This window comes from Macrobrachium nipponense, chromosome 3 (assembly GCF_015104395.2).
Source record: "Macrobrachium nipponense isolate FS-2020 chromosome 3, ASM1510439v2, whole genome shotgun sequence".
Taxonomy (NCBI): Eukaryota; Metazoa; Arthropoda; class Malacostraca; order Decapoda; family Palaemonidae; genus Macrobrachium; species Macrobrachium nipponense.
Genome location: NC_087202.1, coordinates 111,002,778 through 111,018,762, shown reverse-complemented (window position 1 = coordinate 111,018,762; position 15,985 = coordinate 111,002,778). Strand labels below are relative to the sequence as shown.

Here is a 15,985-nt window from a genome sequence, read left to right as displayed (position 1 = left end):
TGATAGTACCGTAAAATACTTGATAACATAATCAACTCCTGTTACGAGATCAAAGACTGAGTTAAACCGATGGATATAGTTTTTTCCTTACATATTTTGGAGTCCTGAAGGTAATTGCAGCTCGGGGATATGGCGTATTTTGTGCGTAAAGGAAAGGCTTAGTAGCTGGAAATGGATCATTATTTTGTTTTGTTGTCTGTAGAAAATAGTGTAAATAAATGGACTCACTTGTCTAACGTATGTTTACACTCCCGAATGTATCCTCAGAGGTATCATACATATTTACATACAAGTATATATACATTCGCACACAAATACACACATACACACACACACACACACACACATATATATATATATAATATATATACATCATATATATATATATATATATGTATATAGTAAAAATTTATAGTAAATATATTTATATTATATAATATATAGTTATATATATATAAATATATAGAATTTTTCCTATATAGATATAATTTAATTATATATAAGTAAAATATTATTTATATTATATATTACATATATATTATAATATATATAAATCTATATTATATATATATATATATATATATATATAGAATTTCCCTTTTATTTACATATCAGAATACTTCCAGTGGCCTTTTTGATAGACCATATACACAAACGCATACATTTACATATATGTATTTGTGTCTGAAAGTGAACCTATAACCATCATTTGTTGTGGAATATTTATCATTATTTATATTTTTTTACATATATAGTGTATATTGATATTTTCTTACTTCCATTCTCTCCCTCCACGCCGTAGCTCTGGAAAATCAACGATGCATGGTCGAACTTGGGCCTCTCTCAATGGAAGAACGCCTCGCTCATGCGAATCATAATTAACTGCGTTTAACGACTCGGGCTGGCCTTTACTTTCAGGGAAAATGCGAGTTTCAGAGAGAGAGAGAGAGAGAGAGAGAGAGAGAGAGAGAGAGAGAATCTTTTTTTTTTCTTTTTTTTTCTTCGAAGACCGTCAGCTTGTGTAAATTTCGACCAATATCTCGAACAGGAAAAAGTTATTAAATCATAATATATTGTTTTGACTTCCAGTGTTACGTGATCATATAATGTTAAGACAGAAACAAGCTTTACTTCATTAACTTTTTTTCTGGATATCGCCGAATGATTCCTTTGAATCATTTCGAATATGAACATTAATTTTATCAACACTATAAGGGATGGGTGAATCATTCTATGCTACAGTTTTCAGTAAAATTTCAAATAATAAAAGTAAAACATTCTGCCCCCAAGGGAACATCACTTCTAAACTATTTCTAGCGATTTTTTCTTAAGAATTTTTCCCCCGTATAAACTTTATAGTAAAAGAAATTGAATTTTTTTTTTTTTTGAAAAGGTTGTTACTGATCCCATTGCCTATAAATATATAAAGAGGACGAGATTAGTTATGATTTAAGTTATGTACTTGACGAAAACAGATTTAGTTTAACGAGACTTCGTTTAATGGAATCAGGAAGAAATGAAAAACATCCTGTCCTGAGGGATGACATGTTTCATTTCTTGAAATGAAATATGTCATCCACGGCTATTTGAAGGTCAAAAACGTGCTCTATGCTTTAGGAAAGTTGGCTGTTTTCATAAAATAAGTGAAAATATTGGCTTTCCTAAAAGGTTAATGCTGAGAAAAGTTGACGATAAACTAGTTCACGTGACTGAAAAATTCCATAAATGAACTAGCATTACGTTTATCAATATTTTTTCTTGAGCCCCTTTGTGCCAACTCGAATATCAAGTGTCTGTCATCACTTGACAATTAATGCAGCTAATCTTTGACTCATAAACTTCCATAAAAGACCATTTTCCCTTATTGGGTAGTGCCGTCTGTGCACGTAAGTGGTTTACTGTAGGCAAAACTATGTGCTTGCAAATTGCCCTTCAACCCCTGGCTGCTGCACCTACTTTTTAGCCTTTTTCTATACCTCCAGTCCATCTCCCTTTCCTCATTCTCGCTGACCAGCCTCTCCAATTATTCCTCTGGCGGGGAGGTCGTTCTACCAGTTCCACCATTAGTTCCTTGTATTTCATCTCCATATTCTGGCTCTCTTTATTCTTGCTGTCCAAACGCTTCAAGTCCACCTTTTCTTTGTCTGAACCGCTGAATGGCCGAAAATACCCCAAGTGCTTGGCTTGATAGCCTGAATTCCATAAATGAATCACCACTGCCTCCTCCCTCAGTTATCGAAATCAAATTGTTCCCCCCGTGTCCTTTCATCACGACTCCTCGTTAGGTGACAATCTGAGCGAGAAGTTCTTTGTCTCTGTAAAACCGTTGCGGGTACGCTTTGGGAGCGAATTGCTTGAGTCCTTACGAGGTCGAGGGGCCCTTCCGACTATAAAATGAGGGGTCGCTGCTCCCATGAAAGAGGAAGCTACGTACTCCCTCCCACGCACTTAGTCTGTGTCGTCTTTGGGTAGGGGTTGGGGAGGGGCGCCCACAATCGTTGTCTGTTCCTATATTTTCCTCGGCATTAATCTCGACTATTTTTTTCTAAATGGTAAGTTTCTCAACAGTACCGTAATTTAGCCCTCAAAACTGTACCACTGACTACTGATCTGGTATTTATTTTTTGGGTGGATAGGGGGTGGGTAGGTAGGGGTGATTGGTTGGGGGTGGATTGAATGCCTGACGAATTTCACTTAAAGCAGTCGTAAAAAAAGTCGTAAAGCCATCACCATTTGTCGCAGCGACAACAAATAACGGTGAAAATCAGGGAATGTAATGTTCGTCACGCTAAGGGATCGTACCTTGGAAGGTCTTATACTCTCGGTGTGATTTGATAATTTGCTCATTTTATATAGTATATCATGGCTGATTTCAATTCTGTCCGTTTTCTGTAATTTCTTTTCATAAGTTTAAAGATTCAGAAATTGTAGGTCGCTTCTCAGATGAGATAAATGCGAGGGGTATACGTATAATAGTTCAGAAAGACAGAGCGTATTTACATTGGTATCCCTATCGATTTCGTAAGTCAGTGGATATTTTGCATGCGTCTAGTACTTTGTAGAACAGATAAGTACATTTCATTTTATTTCATTTTCTATCTTGTTAGTTACCTTTCCGAAACTTTGACTTACTTGATCTGACTGCTATTCGTAAGCTTTCGTGTACAATTACACTTATACAAGGTTGTTGACAAAACTTCGTAAGTCAGTGGATAATTACATTAATTGGCTCCTATTCATTAACTTTAGTGCGCAGTTACACTTAGGCCTATACATTGCTGTTGACAAAATGTGCCCGCGTTCTTTATTTATTTATTTATTTTGCTTTTTGCCTAAAGAATATGAAGCTCTCATACTTACTTACACTGGGCCTCCCTCAAGATATTGAAAGAGATCAAAGACTTCCCATGTCTCTCTTTCTCTCTCTCTCTCTCTCTCTGATTGTTCCTTCCAGTGACTTCCTCTTCTTCTCCTTTTTTCAAAGGCCTTTTCCATCTCATTACCGGCACATAAATCAACCAGCAATCACACCACCGTTTCGCCCTCTATTTCTCTTTCTTTCCGGAATGTGAATAAAATCGGAAGTGATGGCGGTGCTTTCTTTTATTCACGAAGTGCAGAAGAAAAAATGCACATAACATAGATATATATATATATATATATATATATATATATATATATATATATATGTGTGTGTGTGTGTGTGTGTGTGTGTGTGTGTGTGTGAGTGTGTGTGTGTGTGTGTGTGTATAAAATGTGTCCCGTATGAAGTCGCACTTACTCGAAGGAAACCCTTTGTAAAATTTAACGCAGCTATTATTTGGGTCATGAATATCCCGTAATATCGGATTCAATTTACCCTCAGAATGATTTACGCAAAGAGGATTATTTATGATAAATAAATCTGCACCGTCCGGGACTCGAACCTGTGTCTTTTGGGTTTGATGCAGGGGAGACATGTTGTTTTATCCACAAGGTCTAAGGAACTTGCTTTTCTCTTAGACCTTGATTATCCATTCGGCCAGAAAGGAGATATACCTTTGACAGACCGAATGATATAACATATATACGTGTGTGTATATATATATATATATATATATATATATATATATAATATATATATGTGTGTGTGTGTGTGGTGTGTGTGTGTGTGTATGTGTGTGTGTGTGTGTGTGTGTGTGTGTGTGTGTAATGAGACAGAGAGAGACCTGCGCATAGCTCTTTGTTAACAGTCGCTGAGAAATCTATTATGTCTCTTGGACGCCTTTGTAAATTACATGCTGTGACCTTCATTTCAAATAACCTCATTATGCTTCATTTCGTAATAGCTCTCTCTGTGTGTTGAGCAATGAACGAATCTCTGATTGGTGACGTCCTCTCTTACCTGAATATCACGGGGATTATATCGACATCTACCTGCCCGTTATGAAACTGCTTCAAAGCTTGAGTCGATGTCCTTGTTCCTAAACCTGACCCTGCGACACTGAATCTATTTTGCGAATTAACTGAAATTACCAATGGCAATTTGGCACTATTCTCATCAAAATCACGACTCATTTCATTGGTTCTGGCCTAGTTGAAATATCAAAGAAAATACAGGAGGGAAGGCTCCGATGATATGGACACCTCTTACGAAGAGAGGAACAACGGTGGAAACGGAGGTGCGGGTAGGAGGAAGAAGGGAAGACCAAGAAAGAGATGGCGTGATTGTGTAGGGGAAGATATGTTACGGAAAAGTATTAACGAGAACGATGCACAGGACAGAAATCGACTCACTCACAACGGCGACCCCATTTAAAAATGGGTTAAAGCTGGGAAGAAGAAGAAGACCAATGGCAATATGGCACCAGCTGAGTAACCTCCCGGCGGAGGGAGTCTCGGTATTGTTATGAAAACGATTTAACCTTCACTTGCCCTGGTGCTTATTGTTCGACTATGGGTGAGCCTCTATTTACTTTGTCAAACATATTTCAAAGACGTTATCTTTAGCCGTAATTCGTGGAATATCTTAGTTCCTTGTTGGACGAGTGGTTAACATGGTCGCATACCGATTCGTTAGTCGCGAGTTCGATTCCCCCCTCTGCCAACGCGGAATCAGAGGAAGTTATTTCTAGTGATTAGGAATTCATTTCCCGATATAATGTGGTTCGGATCCCACAATAAGCTTTAGGTCCCGTTGCTAGGTAACCAATTGCTTTCTAGTCACGTAAAAATATTTAATCCTTTGGGCCAGCCCTAGGAGAGGTGTTCATCAGCTTAGTGGTCTGATTAAACTAAGATATACTTAACTTTTCGTGGAATATTAAAAGGTGACAGGTCTTGAAGTAACTAAGCCATGGGCCCTCTGATACATTTCCATGCCAGATTAAACCCCGTAAGGAGTTTGTACCATCAGCTACCTCTCACGCGGTGCACTGTAGGCATTACTGAAGGTTCTTTGTAGCGTCCCCTTAGCCCCTGCTGCAATCCCTTTCATTCCTTTCACTATATCTCCAGTCATATATATACTCGTTCTTCCATCACACTGTCCACCTTCTCCTAAGAATTGCTTCAACATTATTTTCAGAGCCGAATGACGTTATAGGTCCCAGGGCTTTTCGCCGCTGGTCTATCATCCATATTCCAATTCTGATTCCATACCCGAGTAAGATTTACAAGACTGAATATAATTTATGCACTGAGTATCATAATGAAGATACTCGCCTTTTCGACGCCTTGTTCCGCTGGCGCCCAACAAATAAATCTCTTTGGTGCGAAGGAAGGCTTCTGCTGAGCATGGAATAGAGTCAAGGTGGCTTCCCGTCACCTTCATCATTACGATGCAGGATCCGAGAAGTGCCTCGGCAGCCGTCGTTTCACGAATTTGCAAAATTCTTTATTTGGAATTTGCCAGATTTGTTATTGGGAAATTGGAAGATTTTTTATTTGGTAATTGCAAATTTTGTTATTGAGAATGAGCACAATTGTTTATTTGTAATTTGCAAAATATCCATTTGTAATTTGCAAAATATTTTCTTAGGAATTTGCAAAATATGATATTGGGAATTTGCAAAATTTGTTATTGGGAATTTGCAATATTTGTCATTGTGATTCTGCAATTATTGGCATTGGGAATTGGCAAAAATTGTCATTGGGAATTTGCAAAAGTTTTCAGTCAGGATTGGCAAAATTTGTCATGGGAATTTGCAAAAAATGTAACTGGGATTTTGCAAAATTTTTTATTCGGAATTTGCAAAAGTTGTATTGGAATGTACAAAATTTGCCATTGGGAATTTGATAATTTTTTTTTTTTTATTGGGGATTTGCAAAAATTATATTTGGGAATTTGCAAAATATATTATTGGGATAAAAAAATTTATTGGGAATTTGCATTAGTTGTTAGTGGGAATTTTTATTTTTTATTTATTTATCTTTTTTTGCAAAATCTGTTGTTGCGAATTGTGAAATCTGTAAATGCTTCGGCACAGAGACTCGAAAAGAAGGAAAAAAAAAAAAAACAAAGAATGAGAAAGTGTGCTAACAAAAGCGTTATTGCGTCGTAGGCGAAAGTAATAAGTCCAACGAGTTCTAAGCAACCTGACATCGCAACGTCTGTTGAGCTGACAGGACAATCTATCAGCCTATACAGACACTGCCTCAAAGATACCGGAGTTCCTTGACCTTCCAGAGGACCCGTCAATGGAGAGACGTACCCACTTGATCTAGTAGCGATTTGGAAGTCGTGGGTCTGGGGACATCGGGTATAAAATACGTGAATGTTCTGGATCCAAACGGAAACATAATTGGAGAAGCATTCAGAAATGTTCTACCAAAAAGTTACCGAGATCACTATTTTGGAACTTGAAAAGCTCAAACAAAGATGCGATGCATTACTACCCTACTGCTATTCCCCTTGAATTTTAATACATTTTTATCTATTTATCAATTTATTTTTTATTCTTTTTAATGAGTGAGATCTCTTCTTTCTGTATTTCCCTTTAACTTCTCTCACTTCCTAATGAATACCATATTGTTTGGAAGCCTGAATTTCAAGTCCCTGTGGGCTTGTTCAGTAAGAATAGGGTTCGTCTTTTGAATAATAATAATAATGATAATAATAACATAAATTAAAAAAACGTGCAACATCAAGTGGTGGGACAAATCTCAAACTGAAAGACAGGTGTGTGGAAACTATTTTCCAACTACATCCAGGAGAGATAAGGGAAGGACAGGGAACAAAGACTGGAAGCCGAGTAAAAACACACCCTTTATTTAGAATTCGATACTTTTAGGGTATTTTTCCTCAAGATTTCTTTAATTTATTTTTTTCTAAATAAATAAGATGCCCAGCACGCGTGCCCGAAACACCAGAGGAGAATGACGAGACTTTGAAGAAGACGTAACTAAATGATTATCTAATTTCTTTCGTACAGGCAGTGAATTTCCTAGGAAATCAAAAGGATAGGAAGCTTTGACAGAGTTTTAGAAATCTACAAATAGAATAAATTTTGTCACTATAATGAGGCGGCCGGCATCAGATACTGAGGAAATTAATTAAGATTTATTAAGGAAGTCCAAACAATGGGTTTCACTACAGAGAGGAGTTGAATCTCAAAATACTTAGGGCGAAACTAAAATTGGGAAAAACTAAATATCTAGACTGATGAAATCTAAGACACCAGCAGAGCTCAACGGAAACAAAGACTCATCAAACCAACTTTGATTCTCAAAATTTTCCAAATGACACTGTGACAAATTTCGACAGAGAACAAAAGAAGAAAGACCAGCATGAAATCAGCCACCGCCGACATCCAAAAAAGTTGAGCCCATAAATTCTGGGGTACGCGATGGGAGAGTCAAAACTTCGGGTACAACGGGGCAAAATCGAGGAATTATGCCCAGATCTGGCTGACGCCAGCGAAGATATCACGTGAGATAATGAGAAGAATCGTCCCTTGAAGAGGGGCCTCATTTGTCACAGCAGACTTTCCAGAAAATAGAACTGAATAGCATTTAGAATAATATAAGTAATAAACTCATATAAAATTCCACTCCCCAGTAAGGTGCTCAGTCAGTACAGTACGATTGGTGCTTAGAAATGTGGAAACGTGGAGAAAGGATGTTGTGTAATAAACTGAAATGCAACTGACAGCAAATTATATATATATATATATATATATGATAAAAAAATTATATATATATACCTAGATATATATAGTATATATATATATATATATATATATATATATATATATATATATATATATATATATATATATATATATATATGTGTGTGGGGGGGGGGGGGGGGGGGTGTGTGTGTGTGTGTGTGTGTTTGTATGTTTGTGTGTTTTTTTTGTGTTGTGTCTGATAAGGTCTTATTTACTTGTAAAAACATGCATAAGCTGCATAAATGAATGAATTAATAAAATTACCTTGCACCAACAGTAACATCCATCTTTGTGTCACAAGTGGAAAGGAAAGGAAAGAAAAATATTCCAGTCGATGAGACCCCAGGGATCAACATGAAGAGTGATGGAAAGGAAACGCTTTCTTTCCCCTTAGGCTTAGTGGTATGCAAAGGGTGGCTCTCGAATGAACTGTTTCCTCTGCAAGTAAGCAAAAGATCGTTCAATTTGGTACGGGGACCTAAGAGTCATGCATTACGGTTATTGAGAAATATTGGTGGATTTATCGTAATCCTTCAATTTCTTGCTACATTTCATTTATTATGGAAAAAAAAAAAACCTTGGAAAAACTGGCCTTCGTCAGTGCTTCATAGTTCAGATCCCCCCTCCCAAAACAGTCGTTTTCTAGCCTATTACGTCTTTGTCTTAAGGGGAAGGGAGCGCGCGAGTTCAAATTCTGTCCTACGGAGGGTTCCAGACCCTTGCAACACTCGGTGGCTGGTCTGGAACAGTGGCTGTGGTGGCAGTCAGTCAGTGTCCTGCTGGCTCTTGGTAAGGCGGGAGACCAGCGCCCTGCGATCCTGCTACGCGTTCACCCTGTCTTGTCTTCCCTCCAGCGATCGGCACCCGAATATTGTATTTCGGTTCATGATATGCAGCGAGATATACAGGTGTTGAAAGCATTTTCGAACCCGGGAAGATACGCTCAGTAAGAATTCACCGTAAGAACATATTTTAATTCATCACCAGTGGAATTGTGTTCCTTGAAAAACTTTTAAATGGTAAACCGCGAGCTGATGAAGGTGAATGACATGTGTTCAGTTCCCTGATGAGCCGAGAGCAAAACAATAAGCATCAGGTTACTGAATGATAAACGCTGATATATCTATGAATCGTGAAGGACATTTCGATCAGTTTAGCCTCATATCAATGTCACCTGACAGATACTAACTCATCTTGTTTAATGAAGTTCGGTTATTGTTAACTACTTTTCATCTTTGCAATTACAGAGAAAAGACCAGAATTCATTAGTAGTCTACAATTACATAATTTGGGAATATAGACAGAAGTAACGAAAGCTCTATGGAAGTTGATATAACCGAAAAATAAAGTTTGTCATATAATTCGACATTTCTTATCAGATATATAATATAAAAATGTGCTGATAATAATATATAACAGAATCAAGGCATTGAAAAAAGTGGAAGGAATAATAATTAATCGATTATTTATTTTTCGAAATTTTGAAATACTCTGGTAAATCGAAATAAAACTGAGTAGCCGCGTGCCTCCTGAGAGAGACAATTCACAATCCATTCCCTCAATTCTGCTTCGCAGATTTGACACGTGAACGTGTCGAGAAAAGTGCCCAAGGAGAGAGAGAGAGAGAATAGTTTGCAGGAACTCTGAAAGAGAATCGTCTTGACTGTGAAAGCCCGACTGGAAAAGCGCGCGCGTGCCAGATAGTGCGGGAACGCAACTGGTGAGGGATACCTGTCTCATTCTCGCGTCGTTCACACCTCCTGGGTCGAGTACGATATGGCTATCCTGACTTCCTGTTGCTGCTGCAGGTCGGTTAGGAGAGGAAGTTACGCTTGTGCAATATACTCCATGGTAAGTACAGTTGAAAGTAAAAATGGATTTATGTGTATATATTATACACACACACACACACACACATATATATATACACACATCTGTATATATATTTGTATATATAAATATAAATACATATAATAATTATATAAATAATTATATGTTAACTTTATAACCTAAATTAATATTTGTTTTAATAGTAAATTTTTCTTAATGTTGGCAGGTTACAGGAGATGCTGGGAAAAGAATAAAGTTGAATATGTGAATTAACACACACACACGCACATATATATATATTATAATAATTATAATATATATATATATATATAATATATATTATAATATATATATATATATATATTAATAGTATATATACATATAATATATAATATATATATATATATATATATATATCATATATATATATATGTATATATATATATACAATATTATATTTCTTGCATGAATGTTATATTCTGATTAAAATTAAGAGCTGTATAAAAAAGTATTTCTAAAACTTTCATATTTGCAGACATCGAGTTCTGTGTGGTGGCAATGTACACATTATTTTGTTATGTTATGAACCTTATGTAACTGCAGGAGCTTTTTTTTTCTTTTTCATGAAGTGGAGCGGGTAGTACCATCAGTGCAATGTAGCCATTACTACTAAAGGTTCTTTGCAGCATACCTTCGGCCCATAGCTGCAACCCCTTTAACTGTACCTCCATTTATTATCTTTCCCCCATCTTGCGATCCACCCTCTACTAACAATTAATAGTGCAACTCTGAGGTTTGCCTCCTGTTACACCTTGCAACCCTATACTCCCAGTTTCCCTTCCAGCGCTGAATAACCTTATAGGTCCCAGGATTTGAAGAAGCTAAGATAAAAGATTAGAATACGAACGCATTATGACAAAGAAAGAAAGAAAGGAGGAGTCCCGCCAAAACAGTTGACATATTCATCTCATTAATATTTGATACAAAGGGAGATTCGCGAGAAACTTTCCAATGAATCATTTCTTTTACGATGAAAACTTCTCGGTACTTTAATACTTTTGTAAAAGGGTATCTTAAAATCTGATAGAAGAAGAAGGTTTATAAAATAGAATTTCCATGCGATATATTTTCATACAGCTAATCTTATGACTTATGTAAGGCAGAATTAACTTGTTTACAGCATTGCAATTGTCAACTTTATGACCTACAGCACATGAAAAATGCAGCTCCTTTTCGTTTGCTGAATTAATTAGCTGTCTGGCTTTGCTTCGTACTAATGTCTATTTCAAGCATAAATCACACCAGTTATAAACATACATTTGCATAATGTTAATTTTGTTCAAACGAATTTGTATTGAAGGAACAAACTCGAGCATTAATAAGAAGAATCAGATTGAGTATACAGACATACACTATGAATATGGCTTTACTAATATTAAATTTGAATGACAATTAAACACCTGTTCTTATGCTTTTAACTTTCATAATTTAGTGAATAAAAGTTTTAACTGGAGGAAACCACAAATGATTGCTATGATCTATGTATAACCTGTGCACATCCTGATGATGCATGACCTAATAAAGGGGGCACTGTCCTATTCTCGCCGCCCCCCCAATAAGAAGGTCTTCCAACAAGGAACCAGAGGAATTTATTTCTGGCGATAAAAATTCATTTCTCGATATGATTCGGATCCCTTAATAACCTGTAGGCCCCGTTATTTTAGTAACCAATGGTTCCTAGCCACGTAAAAACTTCTAATCCTTCGGGCCATCTAGGAGAGCTGTTAATCAGCTCAGTGGTTTGGTATAACTAACACACATATATATATTCTTACGTATGAGCCGGCCTCGTGTGGCCCAAAACATAAAGGAAAATGTTAAATGGAAATGCAAGGTAACTTAATTTTAACTTACCTTAAAAAAGGGGGGTTTTGGTATTATTATTTTTAGAGAAAAAAGGTCGCCAGAAAACTCAGCTAATTACTTTACATACATTTATTGACAAGAGGCCGTTTAATGGCCTGGAGAAGAGTAAATGCAGCTTGTCCGCACGGGGAACAATATTATCTCTCACAAGGGGATAGCTGGCTAAAATGAGATTCGTGTAAAAGCTGGTTTTCAAAATTATTCATATTATCTTGCAGTAATGCAGCACTTGCGGGCACGAAGACTTGGACACATGACTCTGCAAATCTGGAAAAAATCCCAGATTAGACACAAAATAAATTAAAGATTTCTTGCACAAGTTACAGTTACTCACTTTGTCTAACACACTGGGGAGGAACTCTTAGTGTTAAATGAAATATTCAGTGACTTCATTTGTCTAGGATGATCACAAAAGGGAGACATGCGGCCACGAAGCAGTGAAAGGAACAAAGGAATGTTCATTTGAGAATTAGGAGTTTGAATTTTGGAAATGGGGAGTAATTACGGGACTCGGAGGGAAAGAACTGGCAATATGACTGATTCACAAAATGTACTTGGATGCCATAGTTAAGTGGACCTTTGTAGAATGCGGCGTTGGCTCTGTCTCAGGTCTGGGCATGCCAGTAACGCCTTGGTAGGCCTAATGGAAGGCTGCTGGCTGGGGACATCCATCCGAGGTCACAGCTTGGAGCGGACTGAGGTTGAAATGCAGGTGTGTTTCATGGGGGATGGGTTCAGCTTATCCTCCCAAGAGCAGGGCGTCCTGGAAACAGAACATACGGCCAGCAAAGGGTTCACAGGAAAAAGGAGCTTAAGATGTAGGCCTAATAAGTACTTAGCTAGCTACACACTTCCCTTTGGGATACACCCCTAAGGCTGACAAGAGTCTTTATTCCCCCTCTCTCTAACAGGAAATTCCTATCTCTGGCTGGCATTTTCCCCTTTGAAGTCAGCTGATTCGGGGAAAATGGCTGCTTTTCTAGCAATCAAAATATTTTAACTAACTGCTGGGTAGACGAGATCAATAAATGTAACAGCTCCCCCTGTTAAGAAGGCATTCACTCCCTTTTGGGCGTGAAGGCCTTGGCTAAATAAGTTGATCGTCTCGACTACCCAGTTCTCCTACTCTAACTGAGGTTTTTAGAGCAACGATACAGCTAACTACAGTGGCTACCTAACTTATAGGTGGAGAGGCTAAGTTTACGAACTCTGAATTAATGTAGTCTAGCCTAAGTGAGAACTTCTAATCATCTGTGACGACAGTCTACTCTACCCCTATGTAAGGTTACTTGAAAATTCTACTTGCTACTACCCTAATGCCCTGGTACTAAATTATTAGCCTAACCTACTCATTACAGTCAATTAGAGACGCAATCATTCCAGAGTGCGGTACGCACAGCCGTGGTTTATCGAACCTGAATTGTTAAAGTATTTAAGGTGAGGTAATGATGCGTGAGGATGATGAGCAGTTAGTAGTGTACCAGGATGGAAATGTAATGAGGTAATTATGATATTTAAGTGAGGGTTAGTGGTATAAGTTCTAGGGGGTTAAATGGTTAATCTACTTGCAGAGATCAGGCTGGCTACCTTGTCTGAGTAGGTGCCAGGATCACTCTGCAAATGAATGTGACACTGTACCTTGGGCACAGGTGCCAAGGAGAGCATGTGGCTCTTTGGTTAGTGTGTTAATTACGTCCCTTCTTCTTCTTCTTCTTATTCCTCCTGAGTCTGGCTATACCAGTCCTAGGAGTAGACAGAGGCACCGACTCTGGGGTAAGGCCAGAAACGCCGTCAGGAGCAGAGGCAGTGGTAGCCTGAGGGATTTCAGGAGAACAACCTACTTCGGTATCTGCAGCAACCGTCGTAGAGGTAGAACCTACGGCAGGGGAGGCCCTCACTTCGGCTGCTGCGACAGCCGTCGTAAGGGTAAGACTCCAGGCTGACTCCTGGTCGGGCAGCTCCTGGTCGTCCAGAGGAGGTGTAAAGGTGAGGTCTGCCGGAGGTTCATCCTTGGGCGACAGAGGTGATGGTGAAGAAGACACATGGACTTGGGATTGGCCATGGGCTGCGGTAAGCTCCATGCCTGTTGGAGGATCTCCTGTAGGAGGATCCTTGATAAGGTTAGGCGCTGGCTCCAGCTCGTGGCCAGGCACAGAGGTCATGGTTTGTGGTGGCTCTACATCCAGGCTGGATGGAGCTTGGCACTGCTCAGTGCTGCCAAGTGGCACTGGCAGAGAGTTGAGGTTGACTGGACCTGAGACGGGTACCGGAAGTGCAATACCTCTCAGCGTGCCCTTGGTAAGGGGAGACAGAGGCTCCTGTCTCTTGTGGAAGGCTGAACCTTGTGGACAATGGACAGTGTCTGCTGCTGGTGGCTTGCTAGGGCACCTAGGCTAATTAGTGGAGTGCCCTATTACATTACAGGTTTTGCAACGGAACTGTGAATGATCAATCTCCCTCCTTGGTAGCAGGGAAGACTGTTGGTGGCCGTACTTCCGGAGTGATTTGTCGTGGGGTTAGGACCCCTAGGCTTTTTGAAATGCGAGGGAGACTTCATGTCTTGCCCTAGGAGGAGGTCGTAACCTCCTGGAAGGTAGCTTGCAACTGCAAGTTTACATACTTTGGTAAGGTGAGGTCATGCGACTCTCAATTGTACGGTCGGAAGGATCAGCTTGATATGGTTGATGCCTTCAATGGTGATGAGTTGACGTCTGTCAACGTTAGCCCCTCGGGGGATTTGATTTTCCTGTAATCAAGAGATTTGAGCGCCAGAGTCGTCATAGGCTCTGACGTGGCTTGGCGGATAATGGCTTTGGAGGGGTGCGACAGTTATAAGGCCCTTAGCTGGGGGTCCTAGTAAAGAAGAATTGGTAACGGCCATTGCGATGGCGGGAATATTGTGATTAGCGCACCCTCTGTAATTTGCAGACATGTGACCCTTGCGGCCACAGTCTCGGCAGAACTTGTTCCAGAACTCCTTCCGTGGCACTGGACGATAAGGCCGAGATGGCATCACAGGTTGCGAGTCTGTGGGGTCACCAAGGCTTGCAGTGTGCTCTGGCACAGGTGAAGAGTCCTCTCTGGCAGGGATTTGATGTGGGGAGGTTAAAAAATCCTCCGTTGAATTTCCCTCCAGAACAAGTCCGAGGTTAGCTGGTTGGCTCATTCCCGAAATGGAGGAGGCAGGCGGTGAAATGGTAAGAGGCTGGCAGGATGCGGCAGGAATTTCTAGCTCTGGCACTGGATCAGGACCAGGCTCACAAATAGAAAGGATGTCAGGGACATCGGAGGCACTAGCCTCTGAATCTAGAACTGATAATTGATTATTTGGCATGCTGCAGGGGTCCGGTGCATCTGGTAGTGGGAGCTGCGTCCAGGGGAGATACAGCTTCAGGAGATCTCATCCCAATATCACCTGATAAACGTCAGGAAATTTATCAACTACGCCCAGGCGGCACAATGTGGTTTCCCTGGTCTCCTGGTCCCATAAGGGCATTTGCACCTTCAGAAGGACTGAAGGAACAGGATAGAGGTTGCCATCTATCCATTCGAACTGAATGGCTTCGTCCTTCTGGATTTTGGCACCCCTAGGCAAGGCCTTTCTTGAAATGAGGGAGACCTGGGCTTCGGCATCGGCCATGAAATGTACCCACCGATAGGCTGTAGGAGACTGTTCATCAGGGAGGGCTACATGGTAGCCTTGGAGAAGTTCACCCTGGAAGCTCTCGTCCCAAGGTAAGGATCGACTTGGGCACTGGTCGGAATCCACAGCATGCCCACGCACACAAGTGGTGCAGAACCTCCGCAACCATCTCTTACCGGGAGTCCAGCTCATGGTCTGGGGCTTGGGAACAGGGGAAGACATTTCCCTTAGGCTGCAGTAGAGGCTTGGATAAATTTGAAAATGATGGCCAGGAATAGTACTGGATGGAATGGGAGTGCCTACTTGGTAACGTGGCACTTACTTAGAAATGGATTCTGCAATGTAGTAATGAAAAGTCTGAAAAGACTGGGTGCTCTGTGGCACTTTGTGAATGGCACCTTCTGATGAGGTGAAAAAGTCAAATGGAGTGTGCTGT

The 15,985-nt window shown here is 39.7% G+C and overlaps 2 protein-coding genes across 3 annotated transcripts in view; one reads left to right on the top strand and one right to left on the bottom strand.

The window, feature by feature from the left end:
- Positions 1 to 15,985, bottom strand: part of LOC135221957 (sodium-dependent noradrenaline transporter-like) — a 399,359-nt gene that overhangs the window by 60,926 nt on the left and 322,448 nt on the right. The gene's annotated exons all lie outside the window — the stretch shown is intronic.
- LOC135221958 (uncharacterized) overlaps positions 8,909 to 15,985 on the top strand; it is a 208,473-nt gene continuing 201,396 nt past the window's right edge. The window contains exon 1 of the mRNA XM_064260014.1: positions 8,909 to 10,001. The gene's annotated coding sequence lies outside the window, so the exon portion shown is untranslated. The remainder of the gene's footprint in view (positions 10,002 to 15,985) is intronic.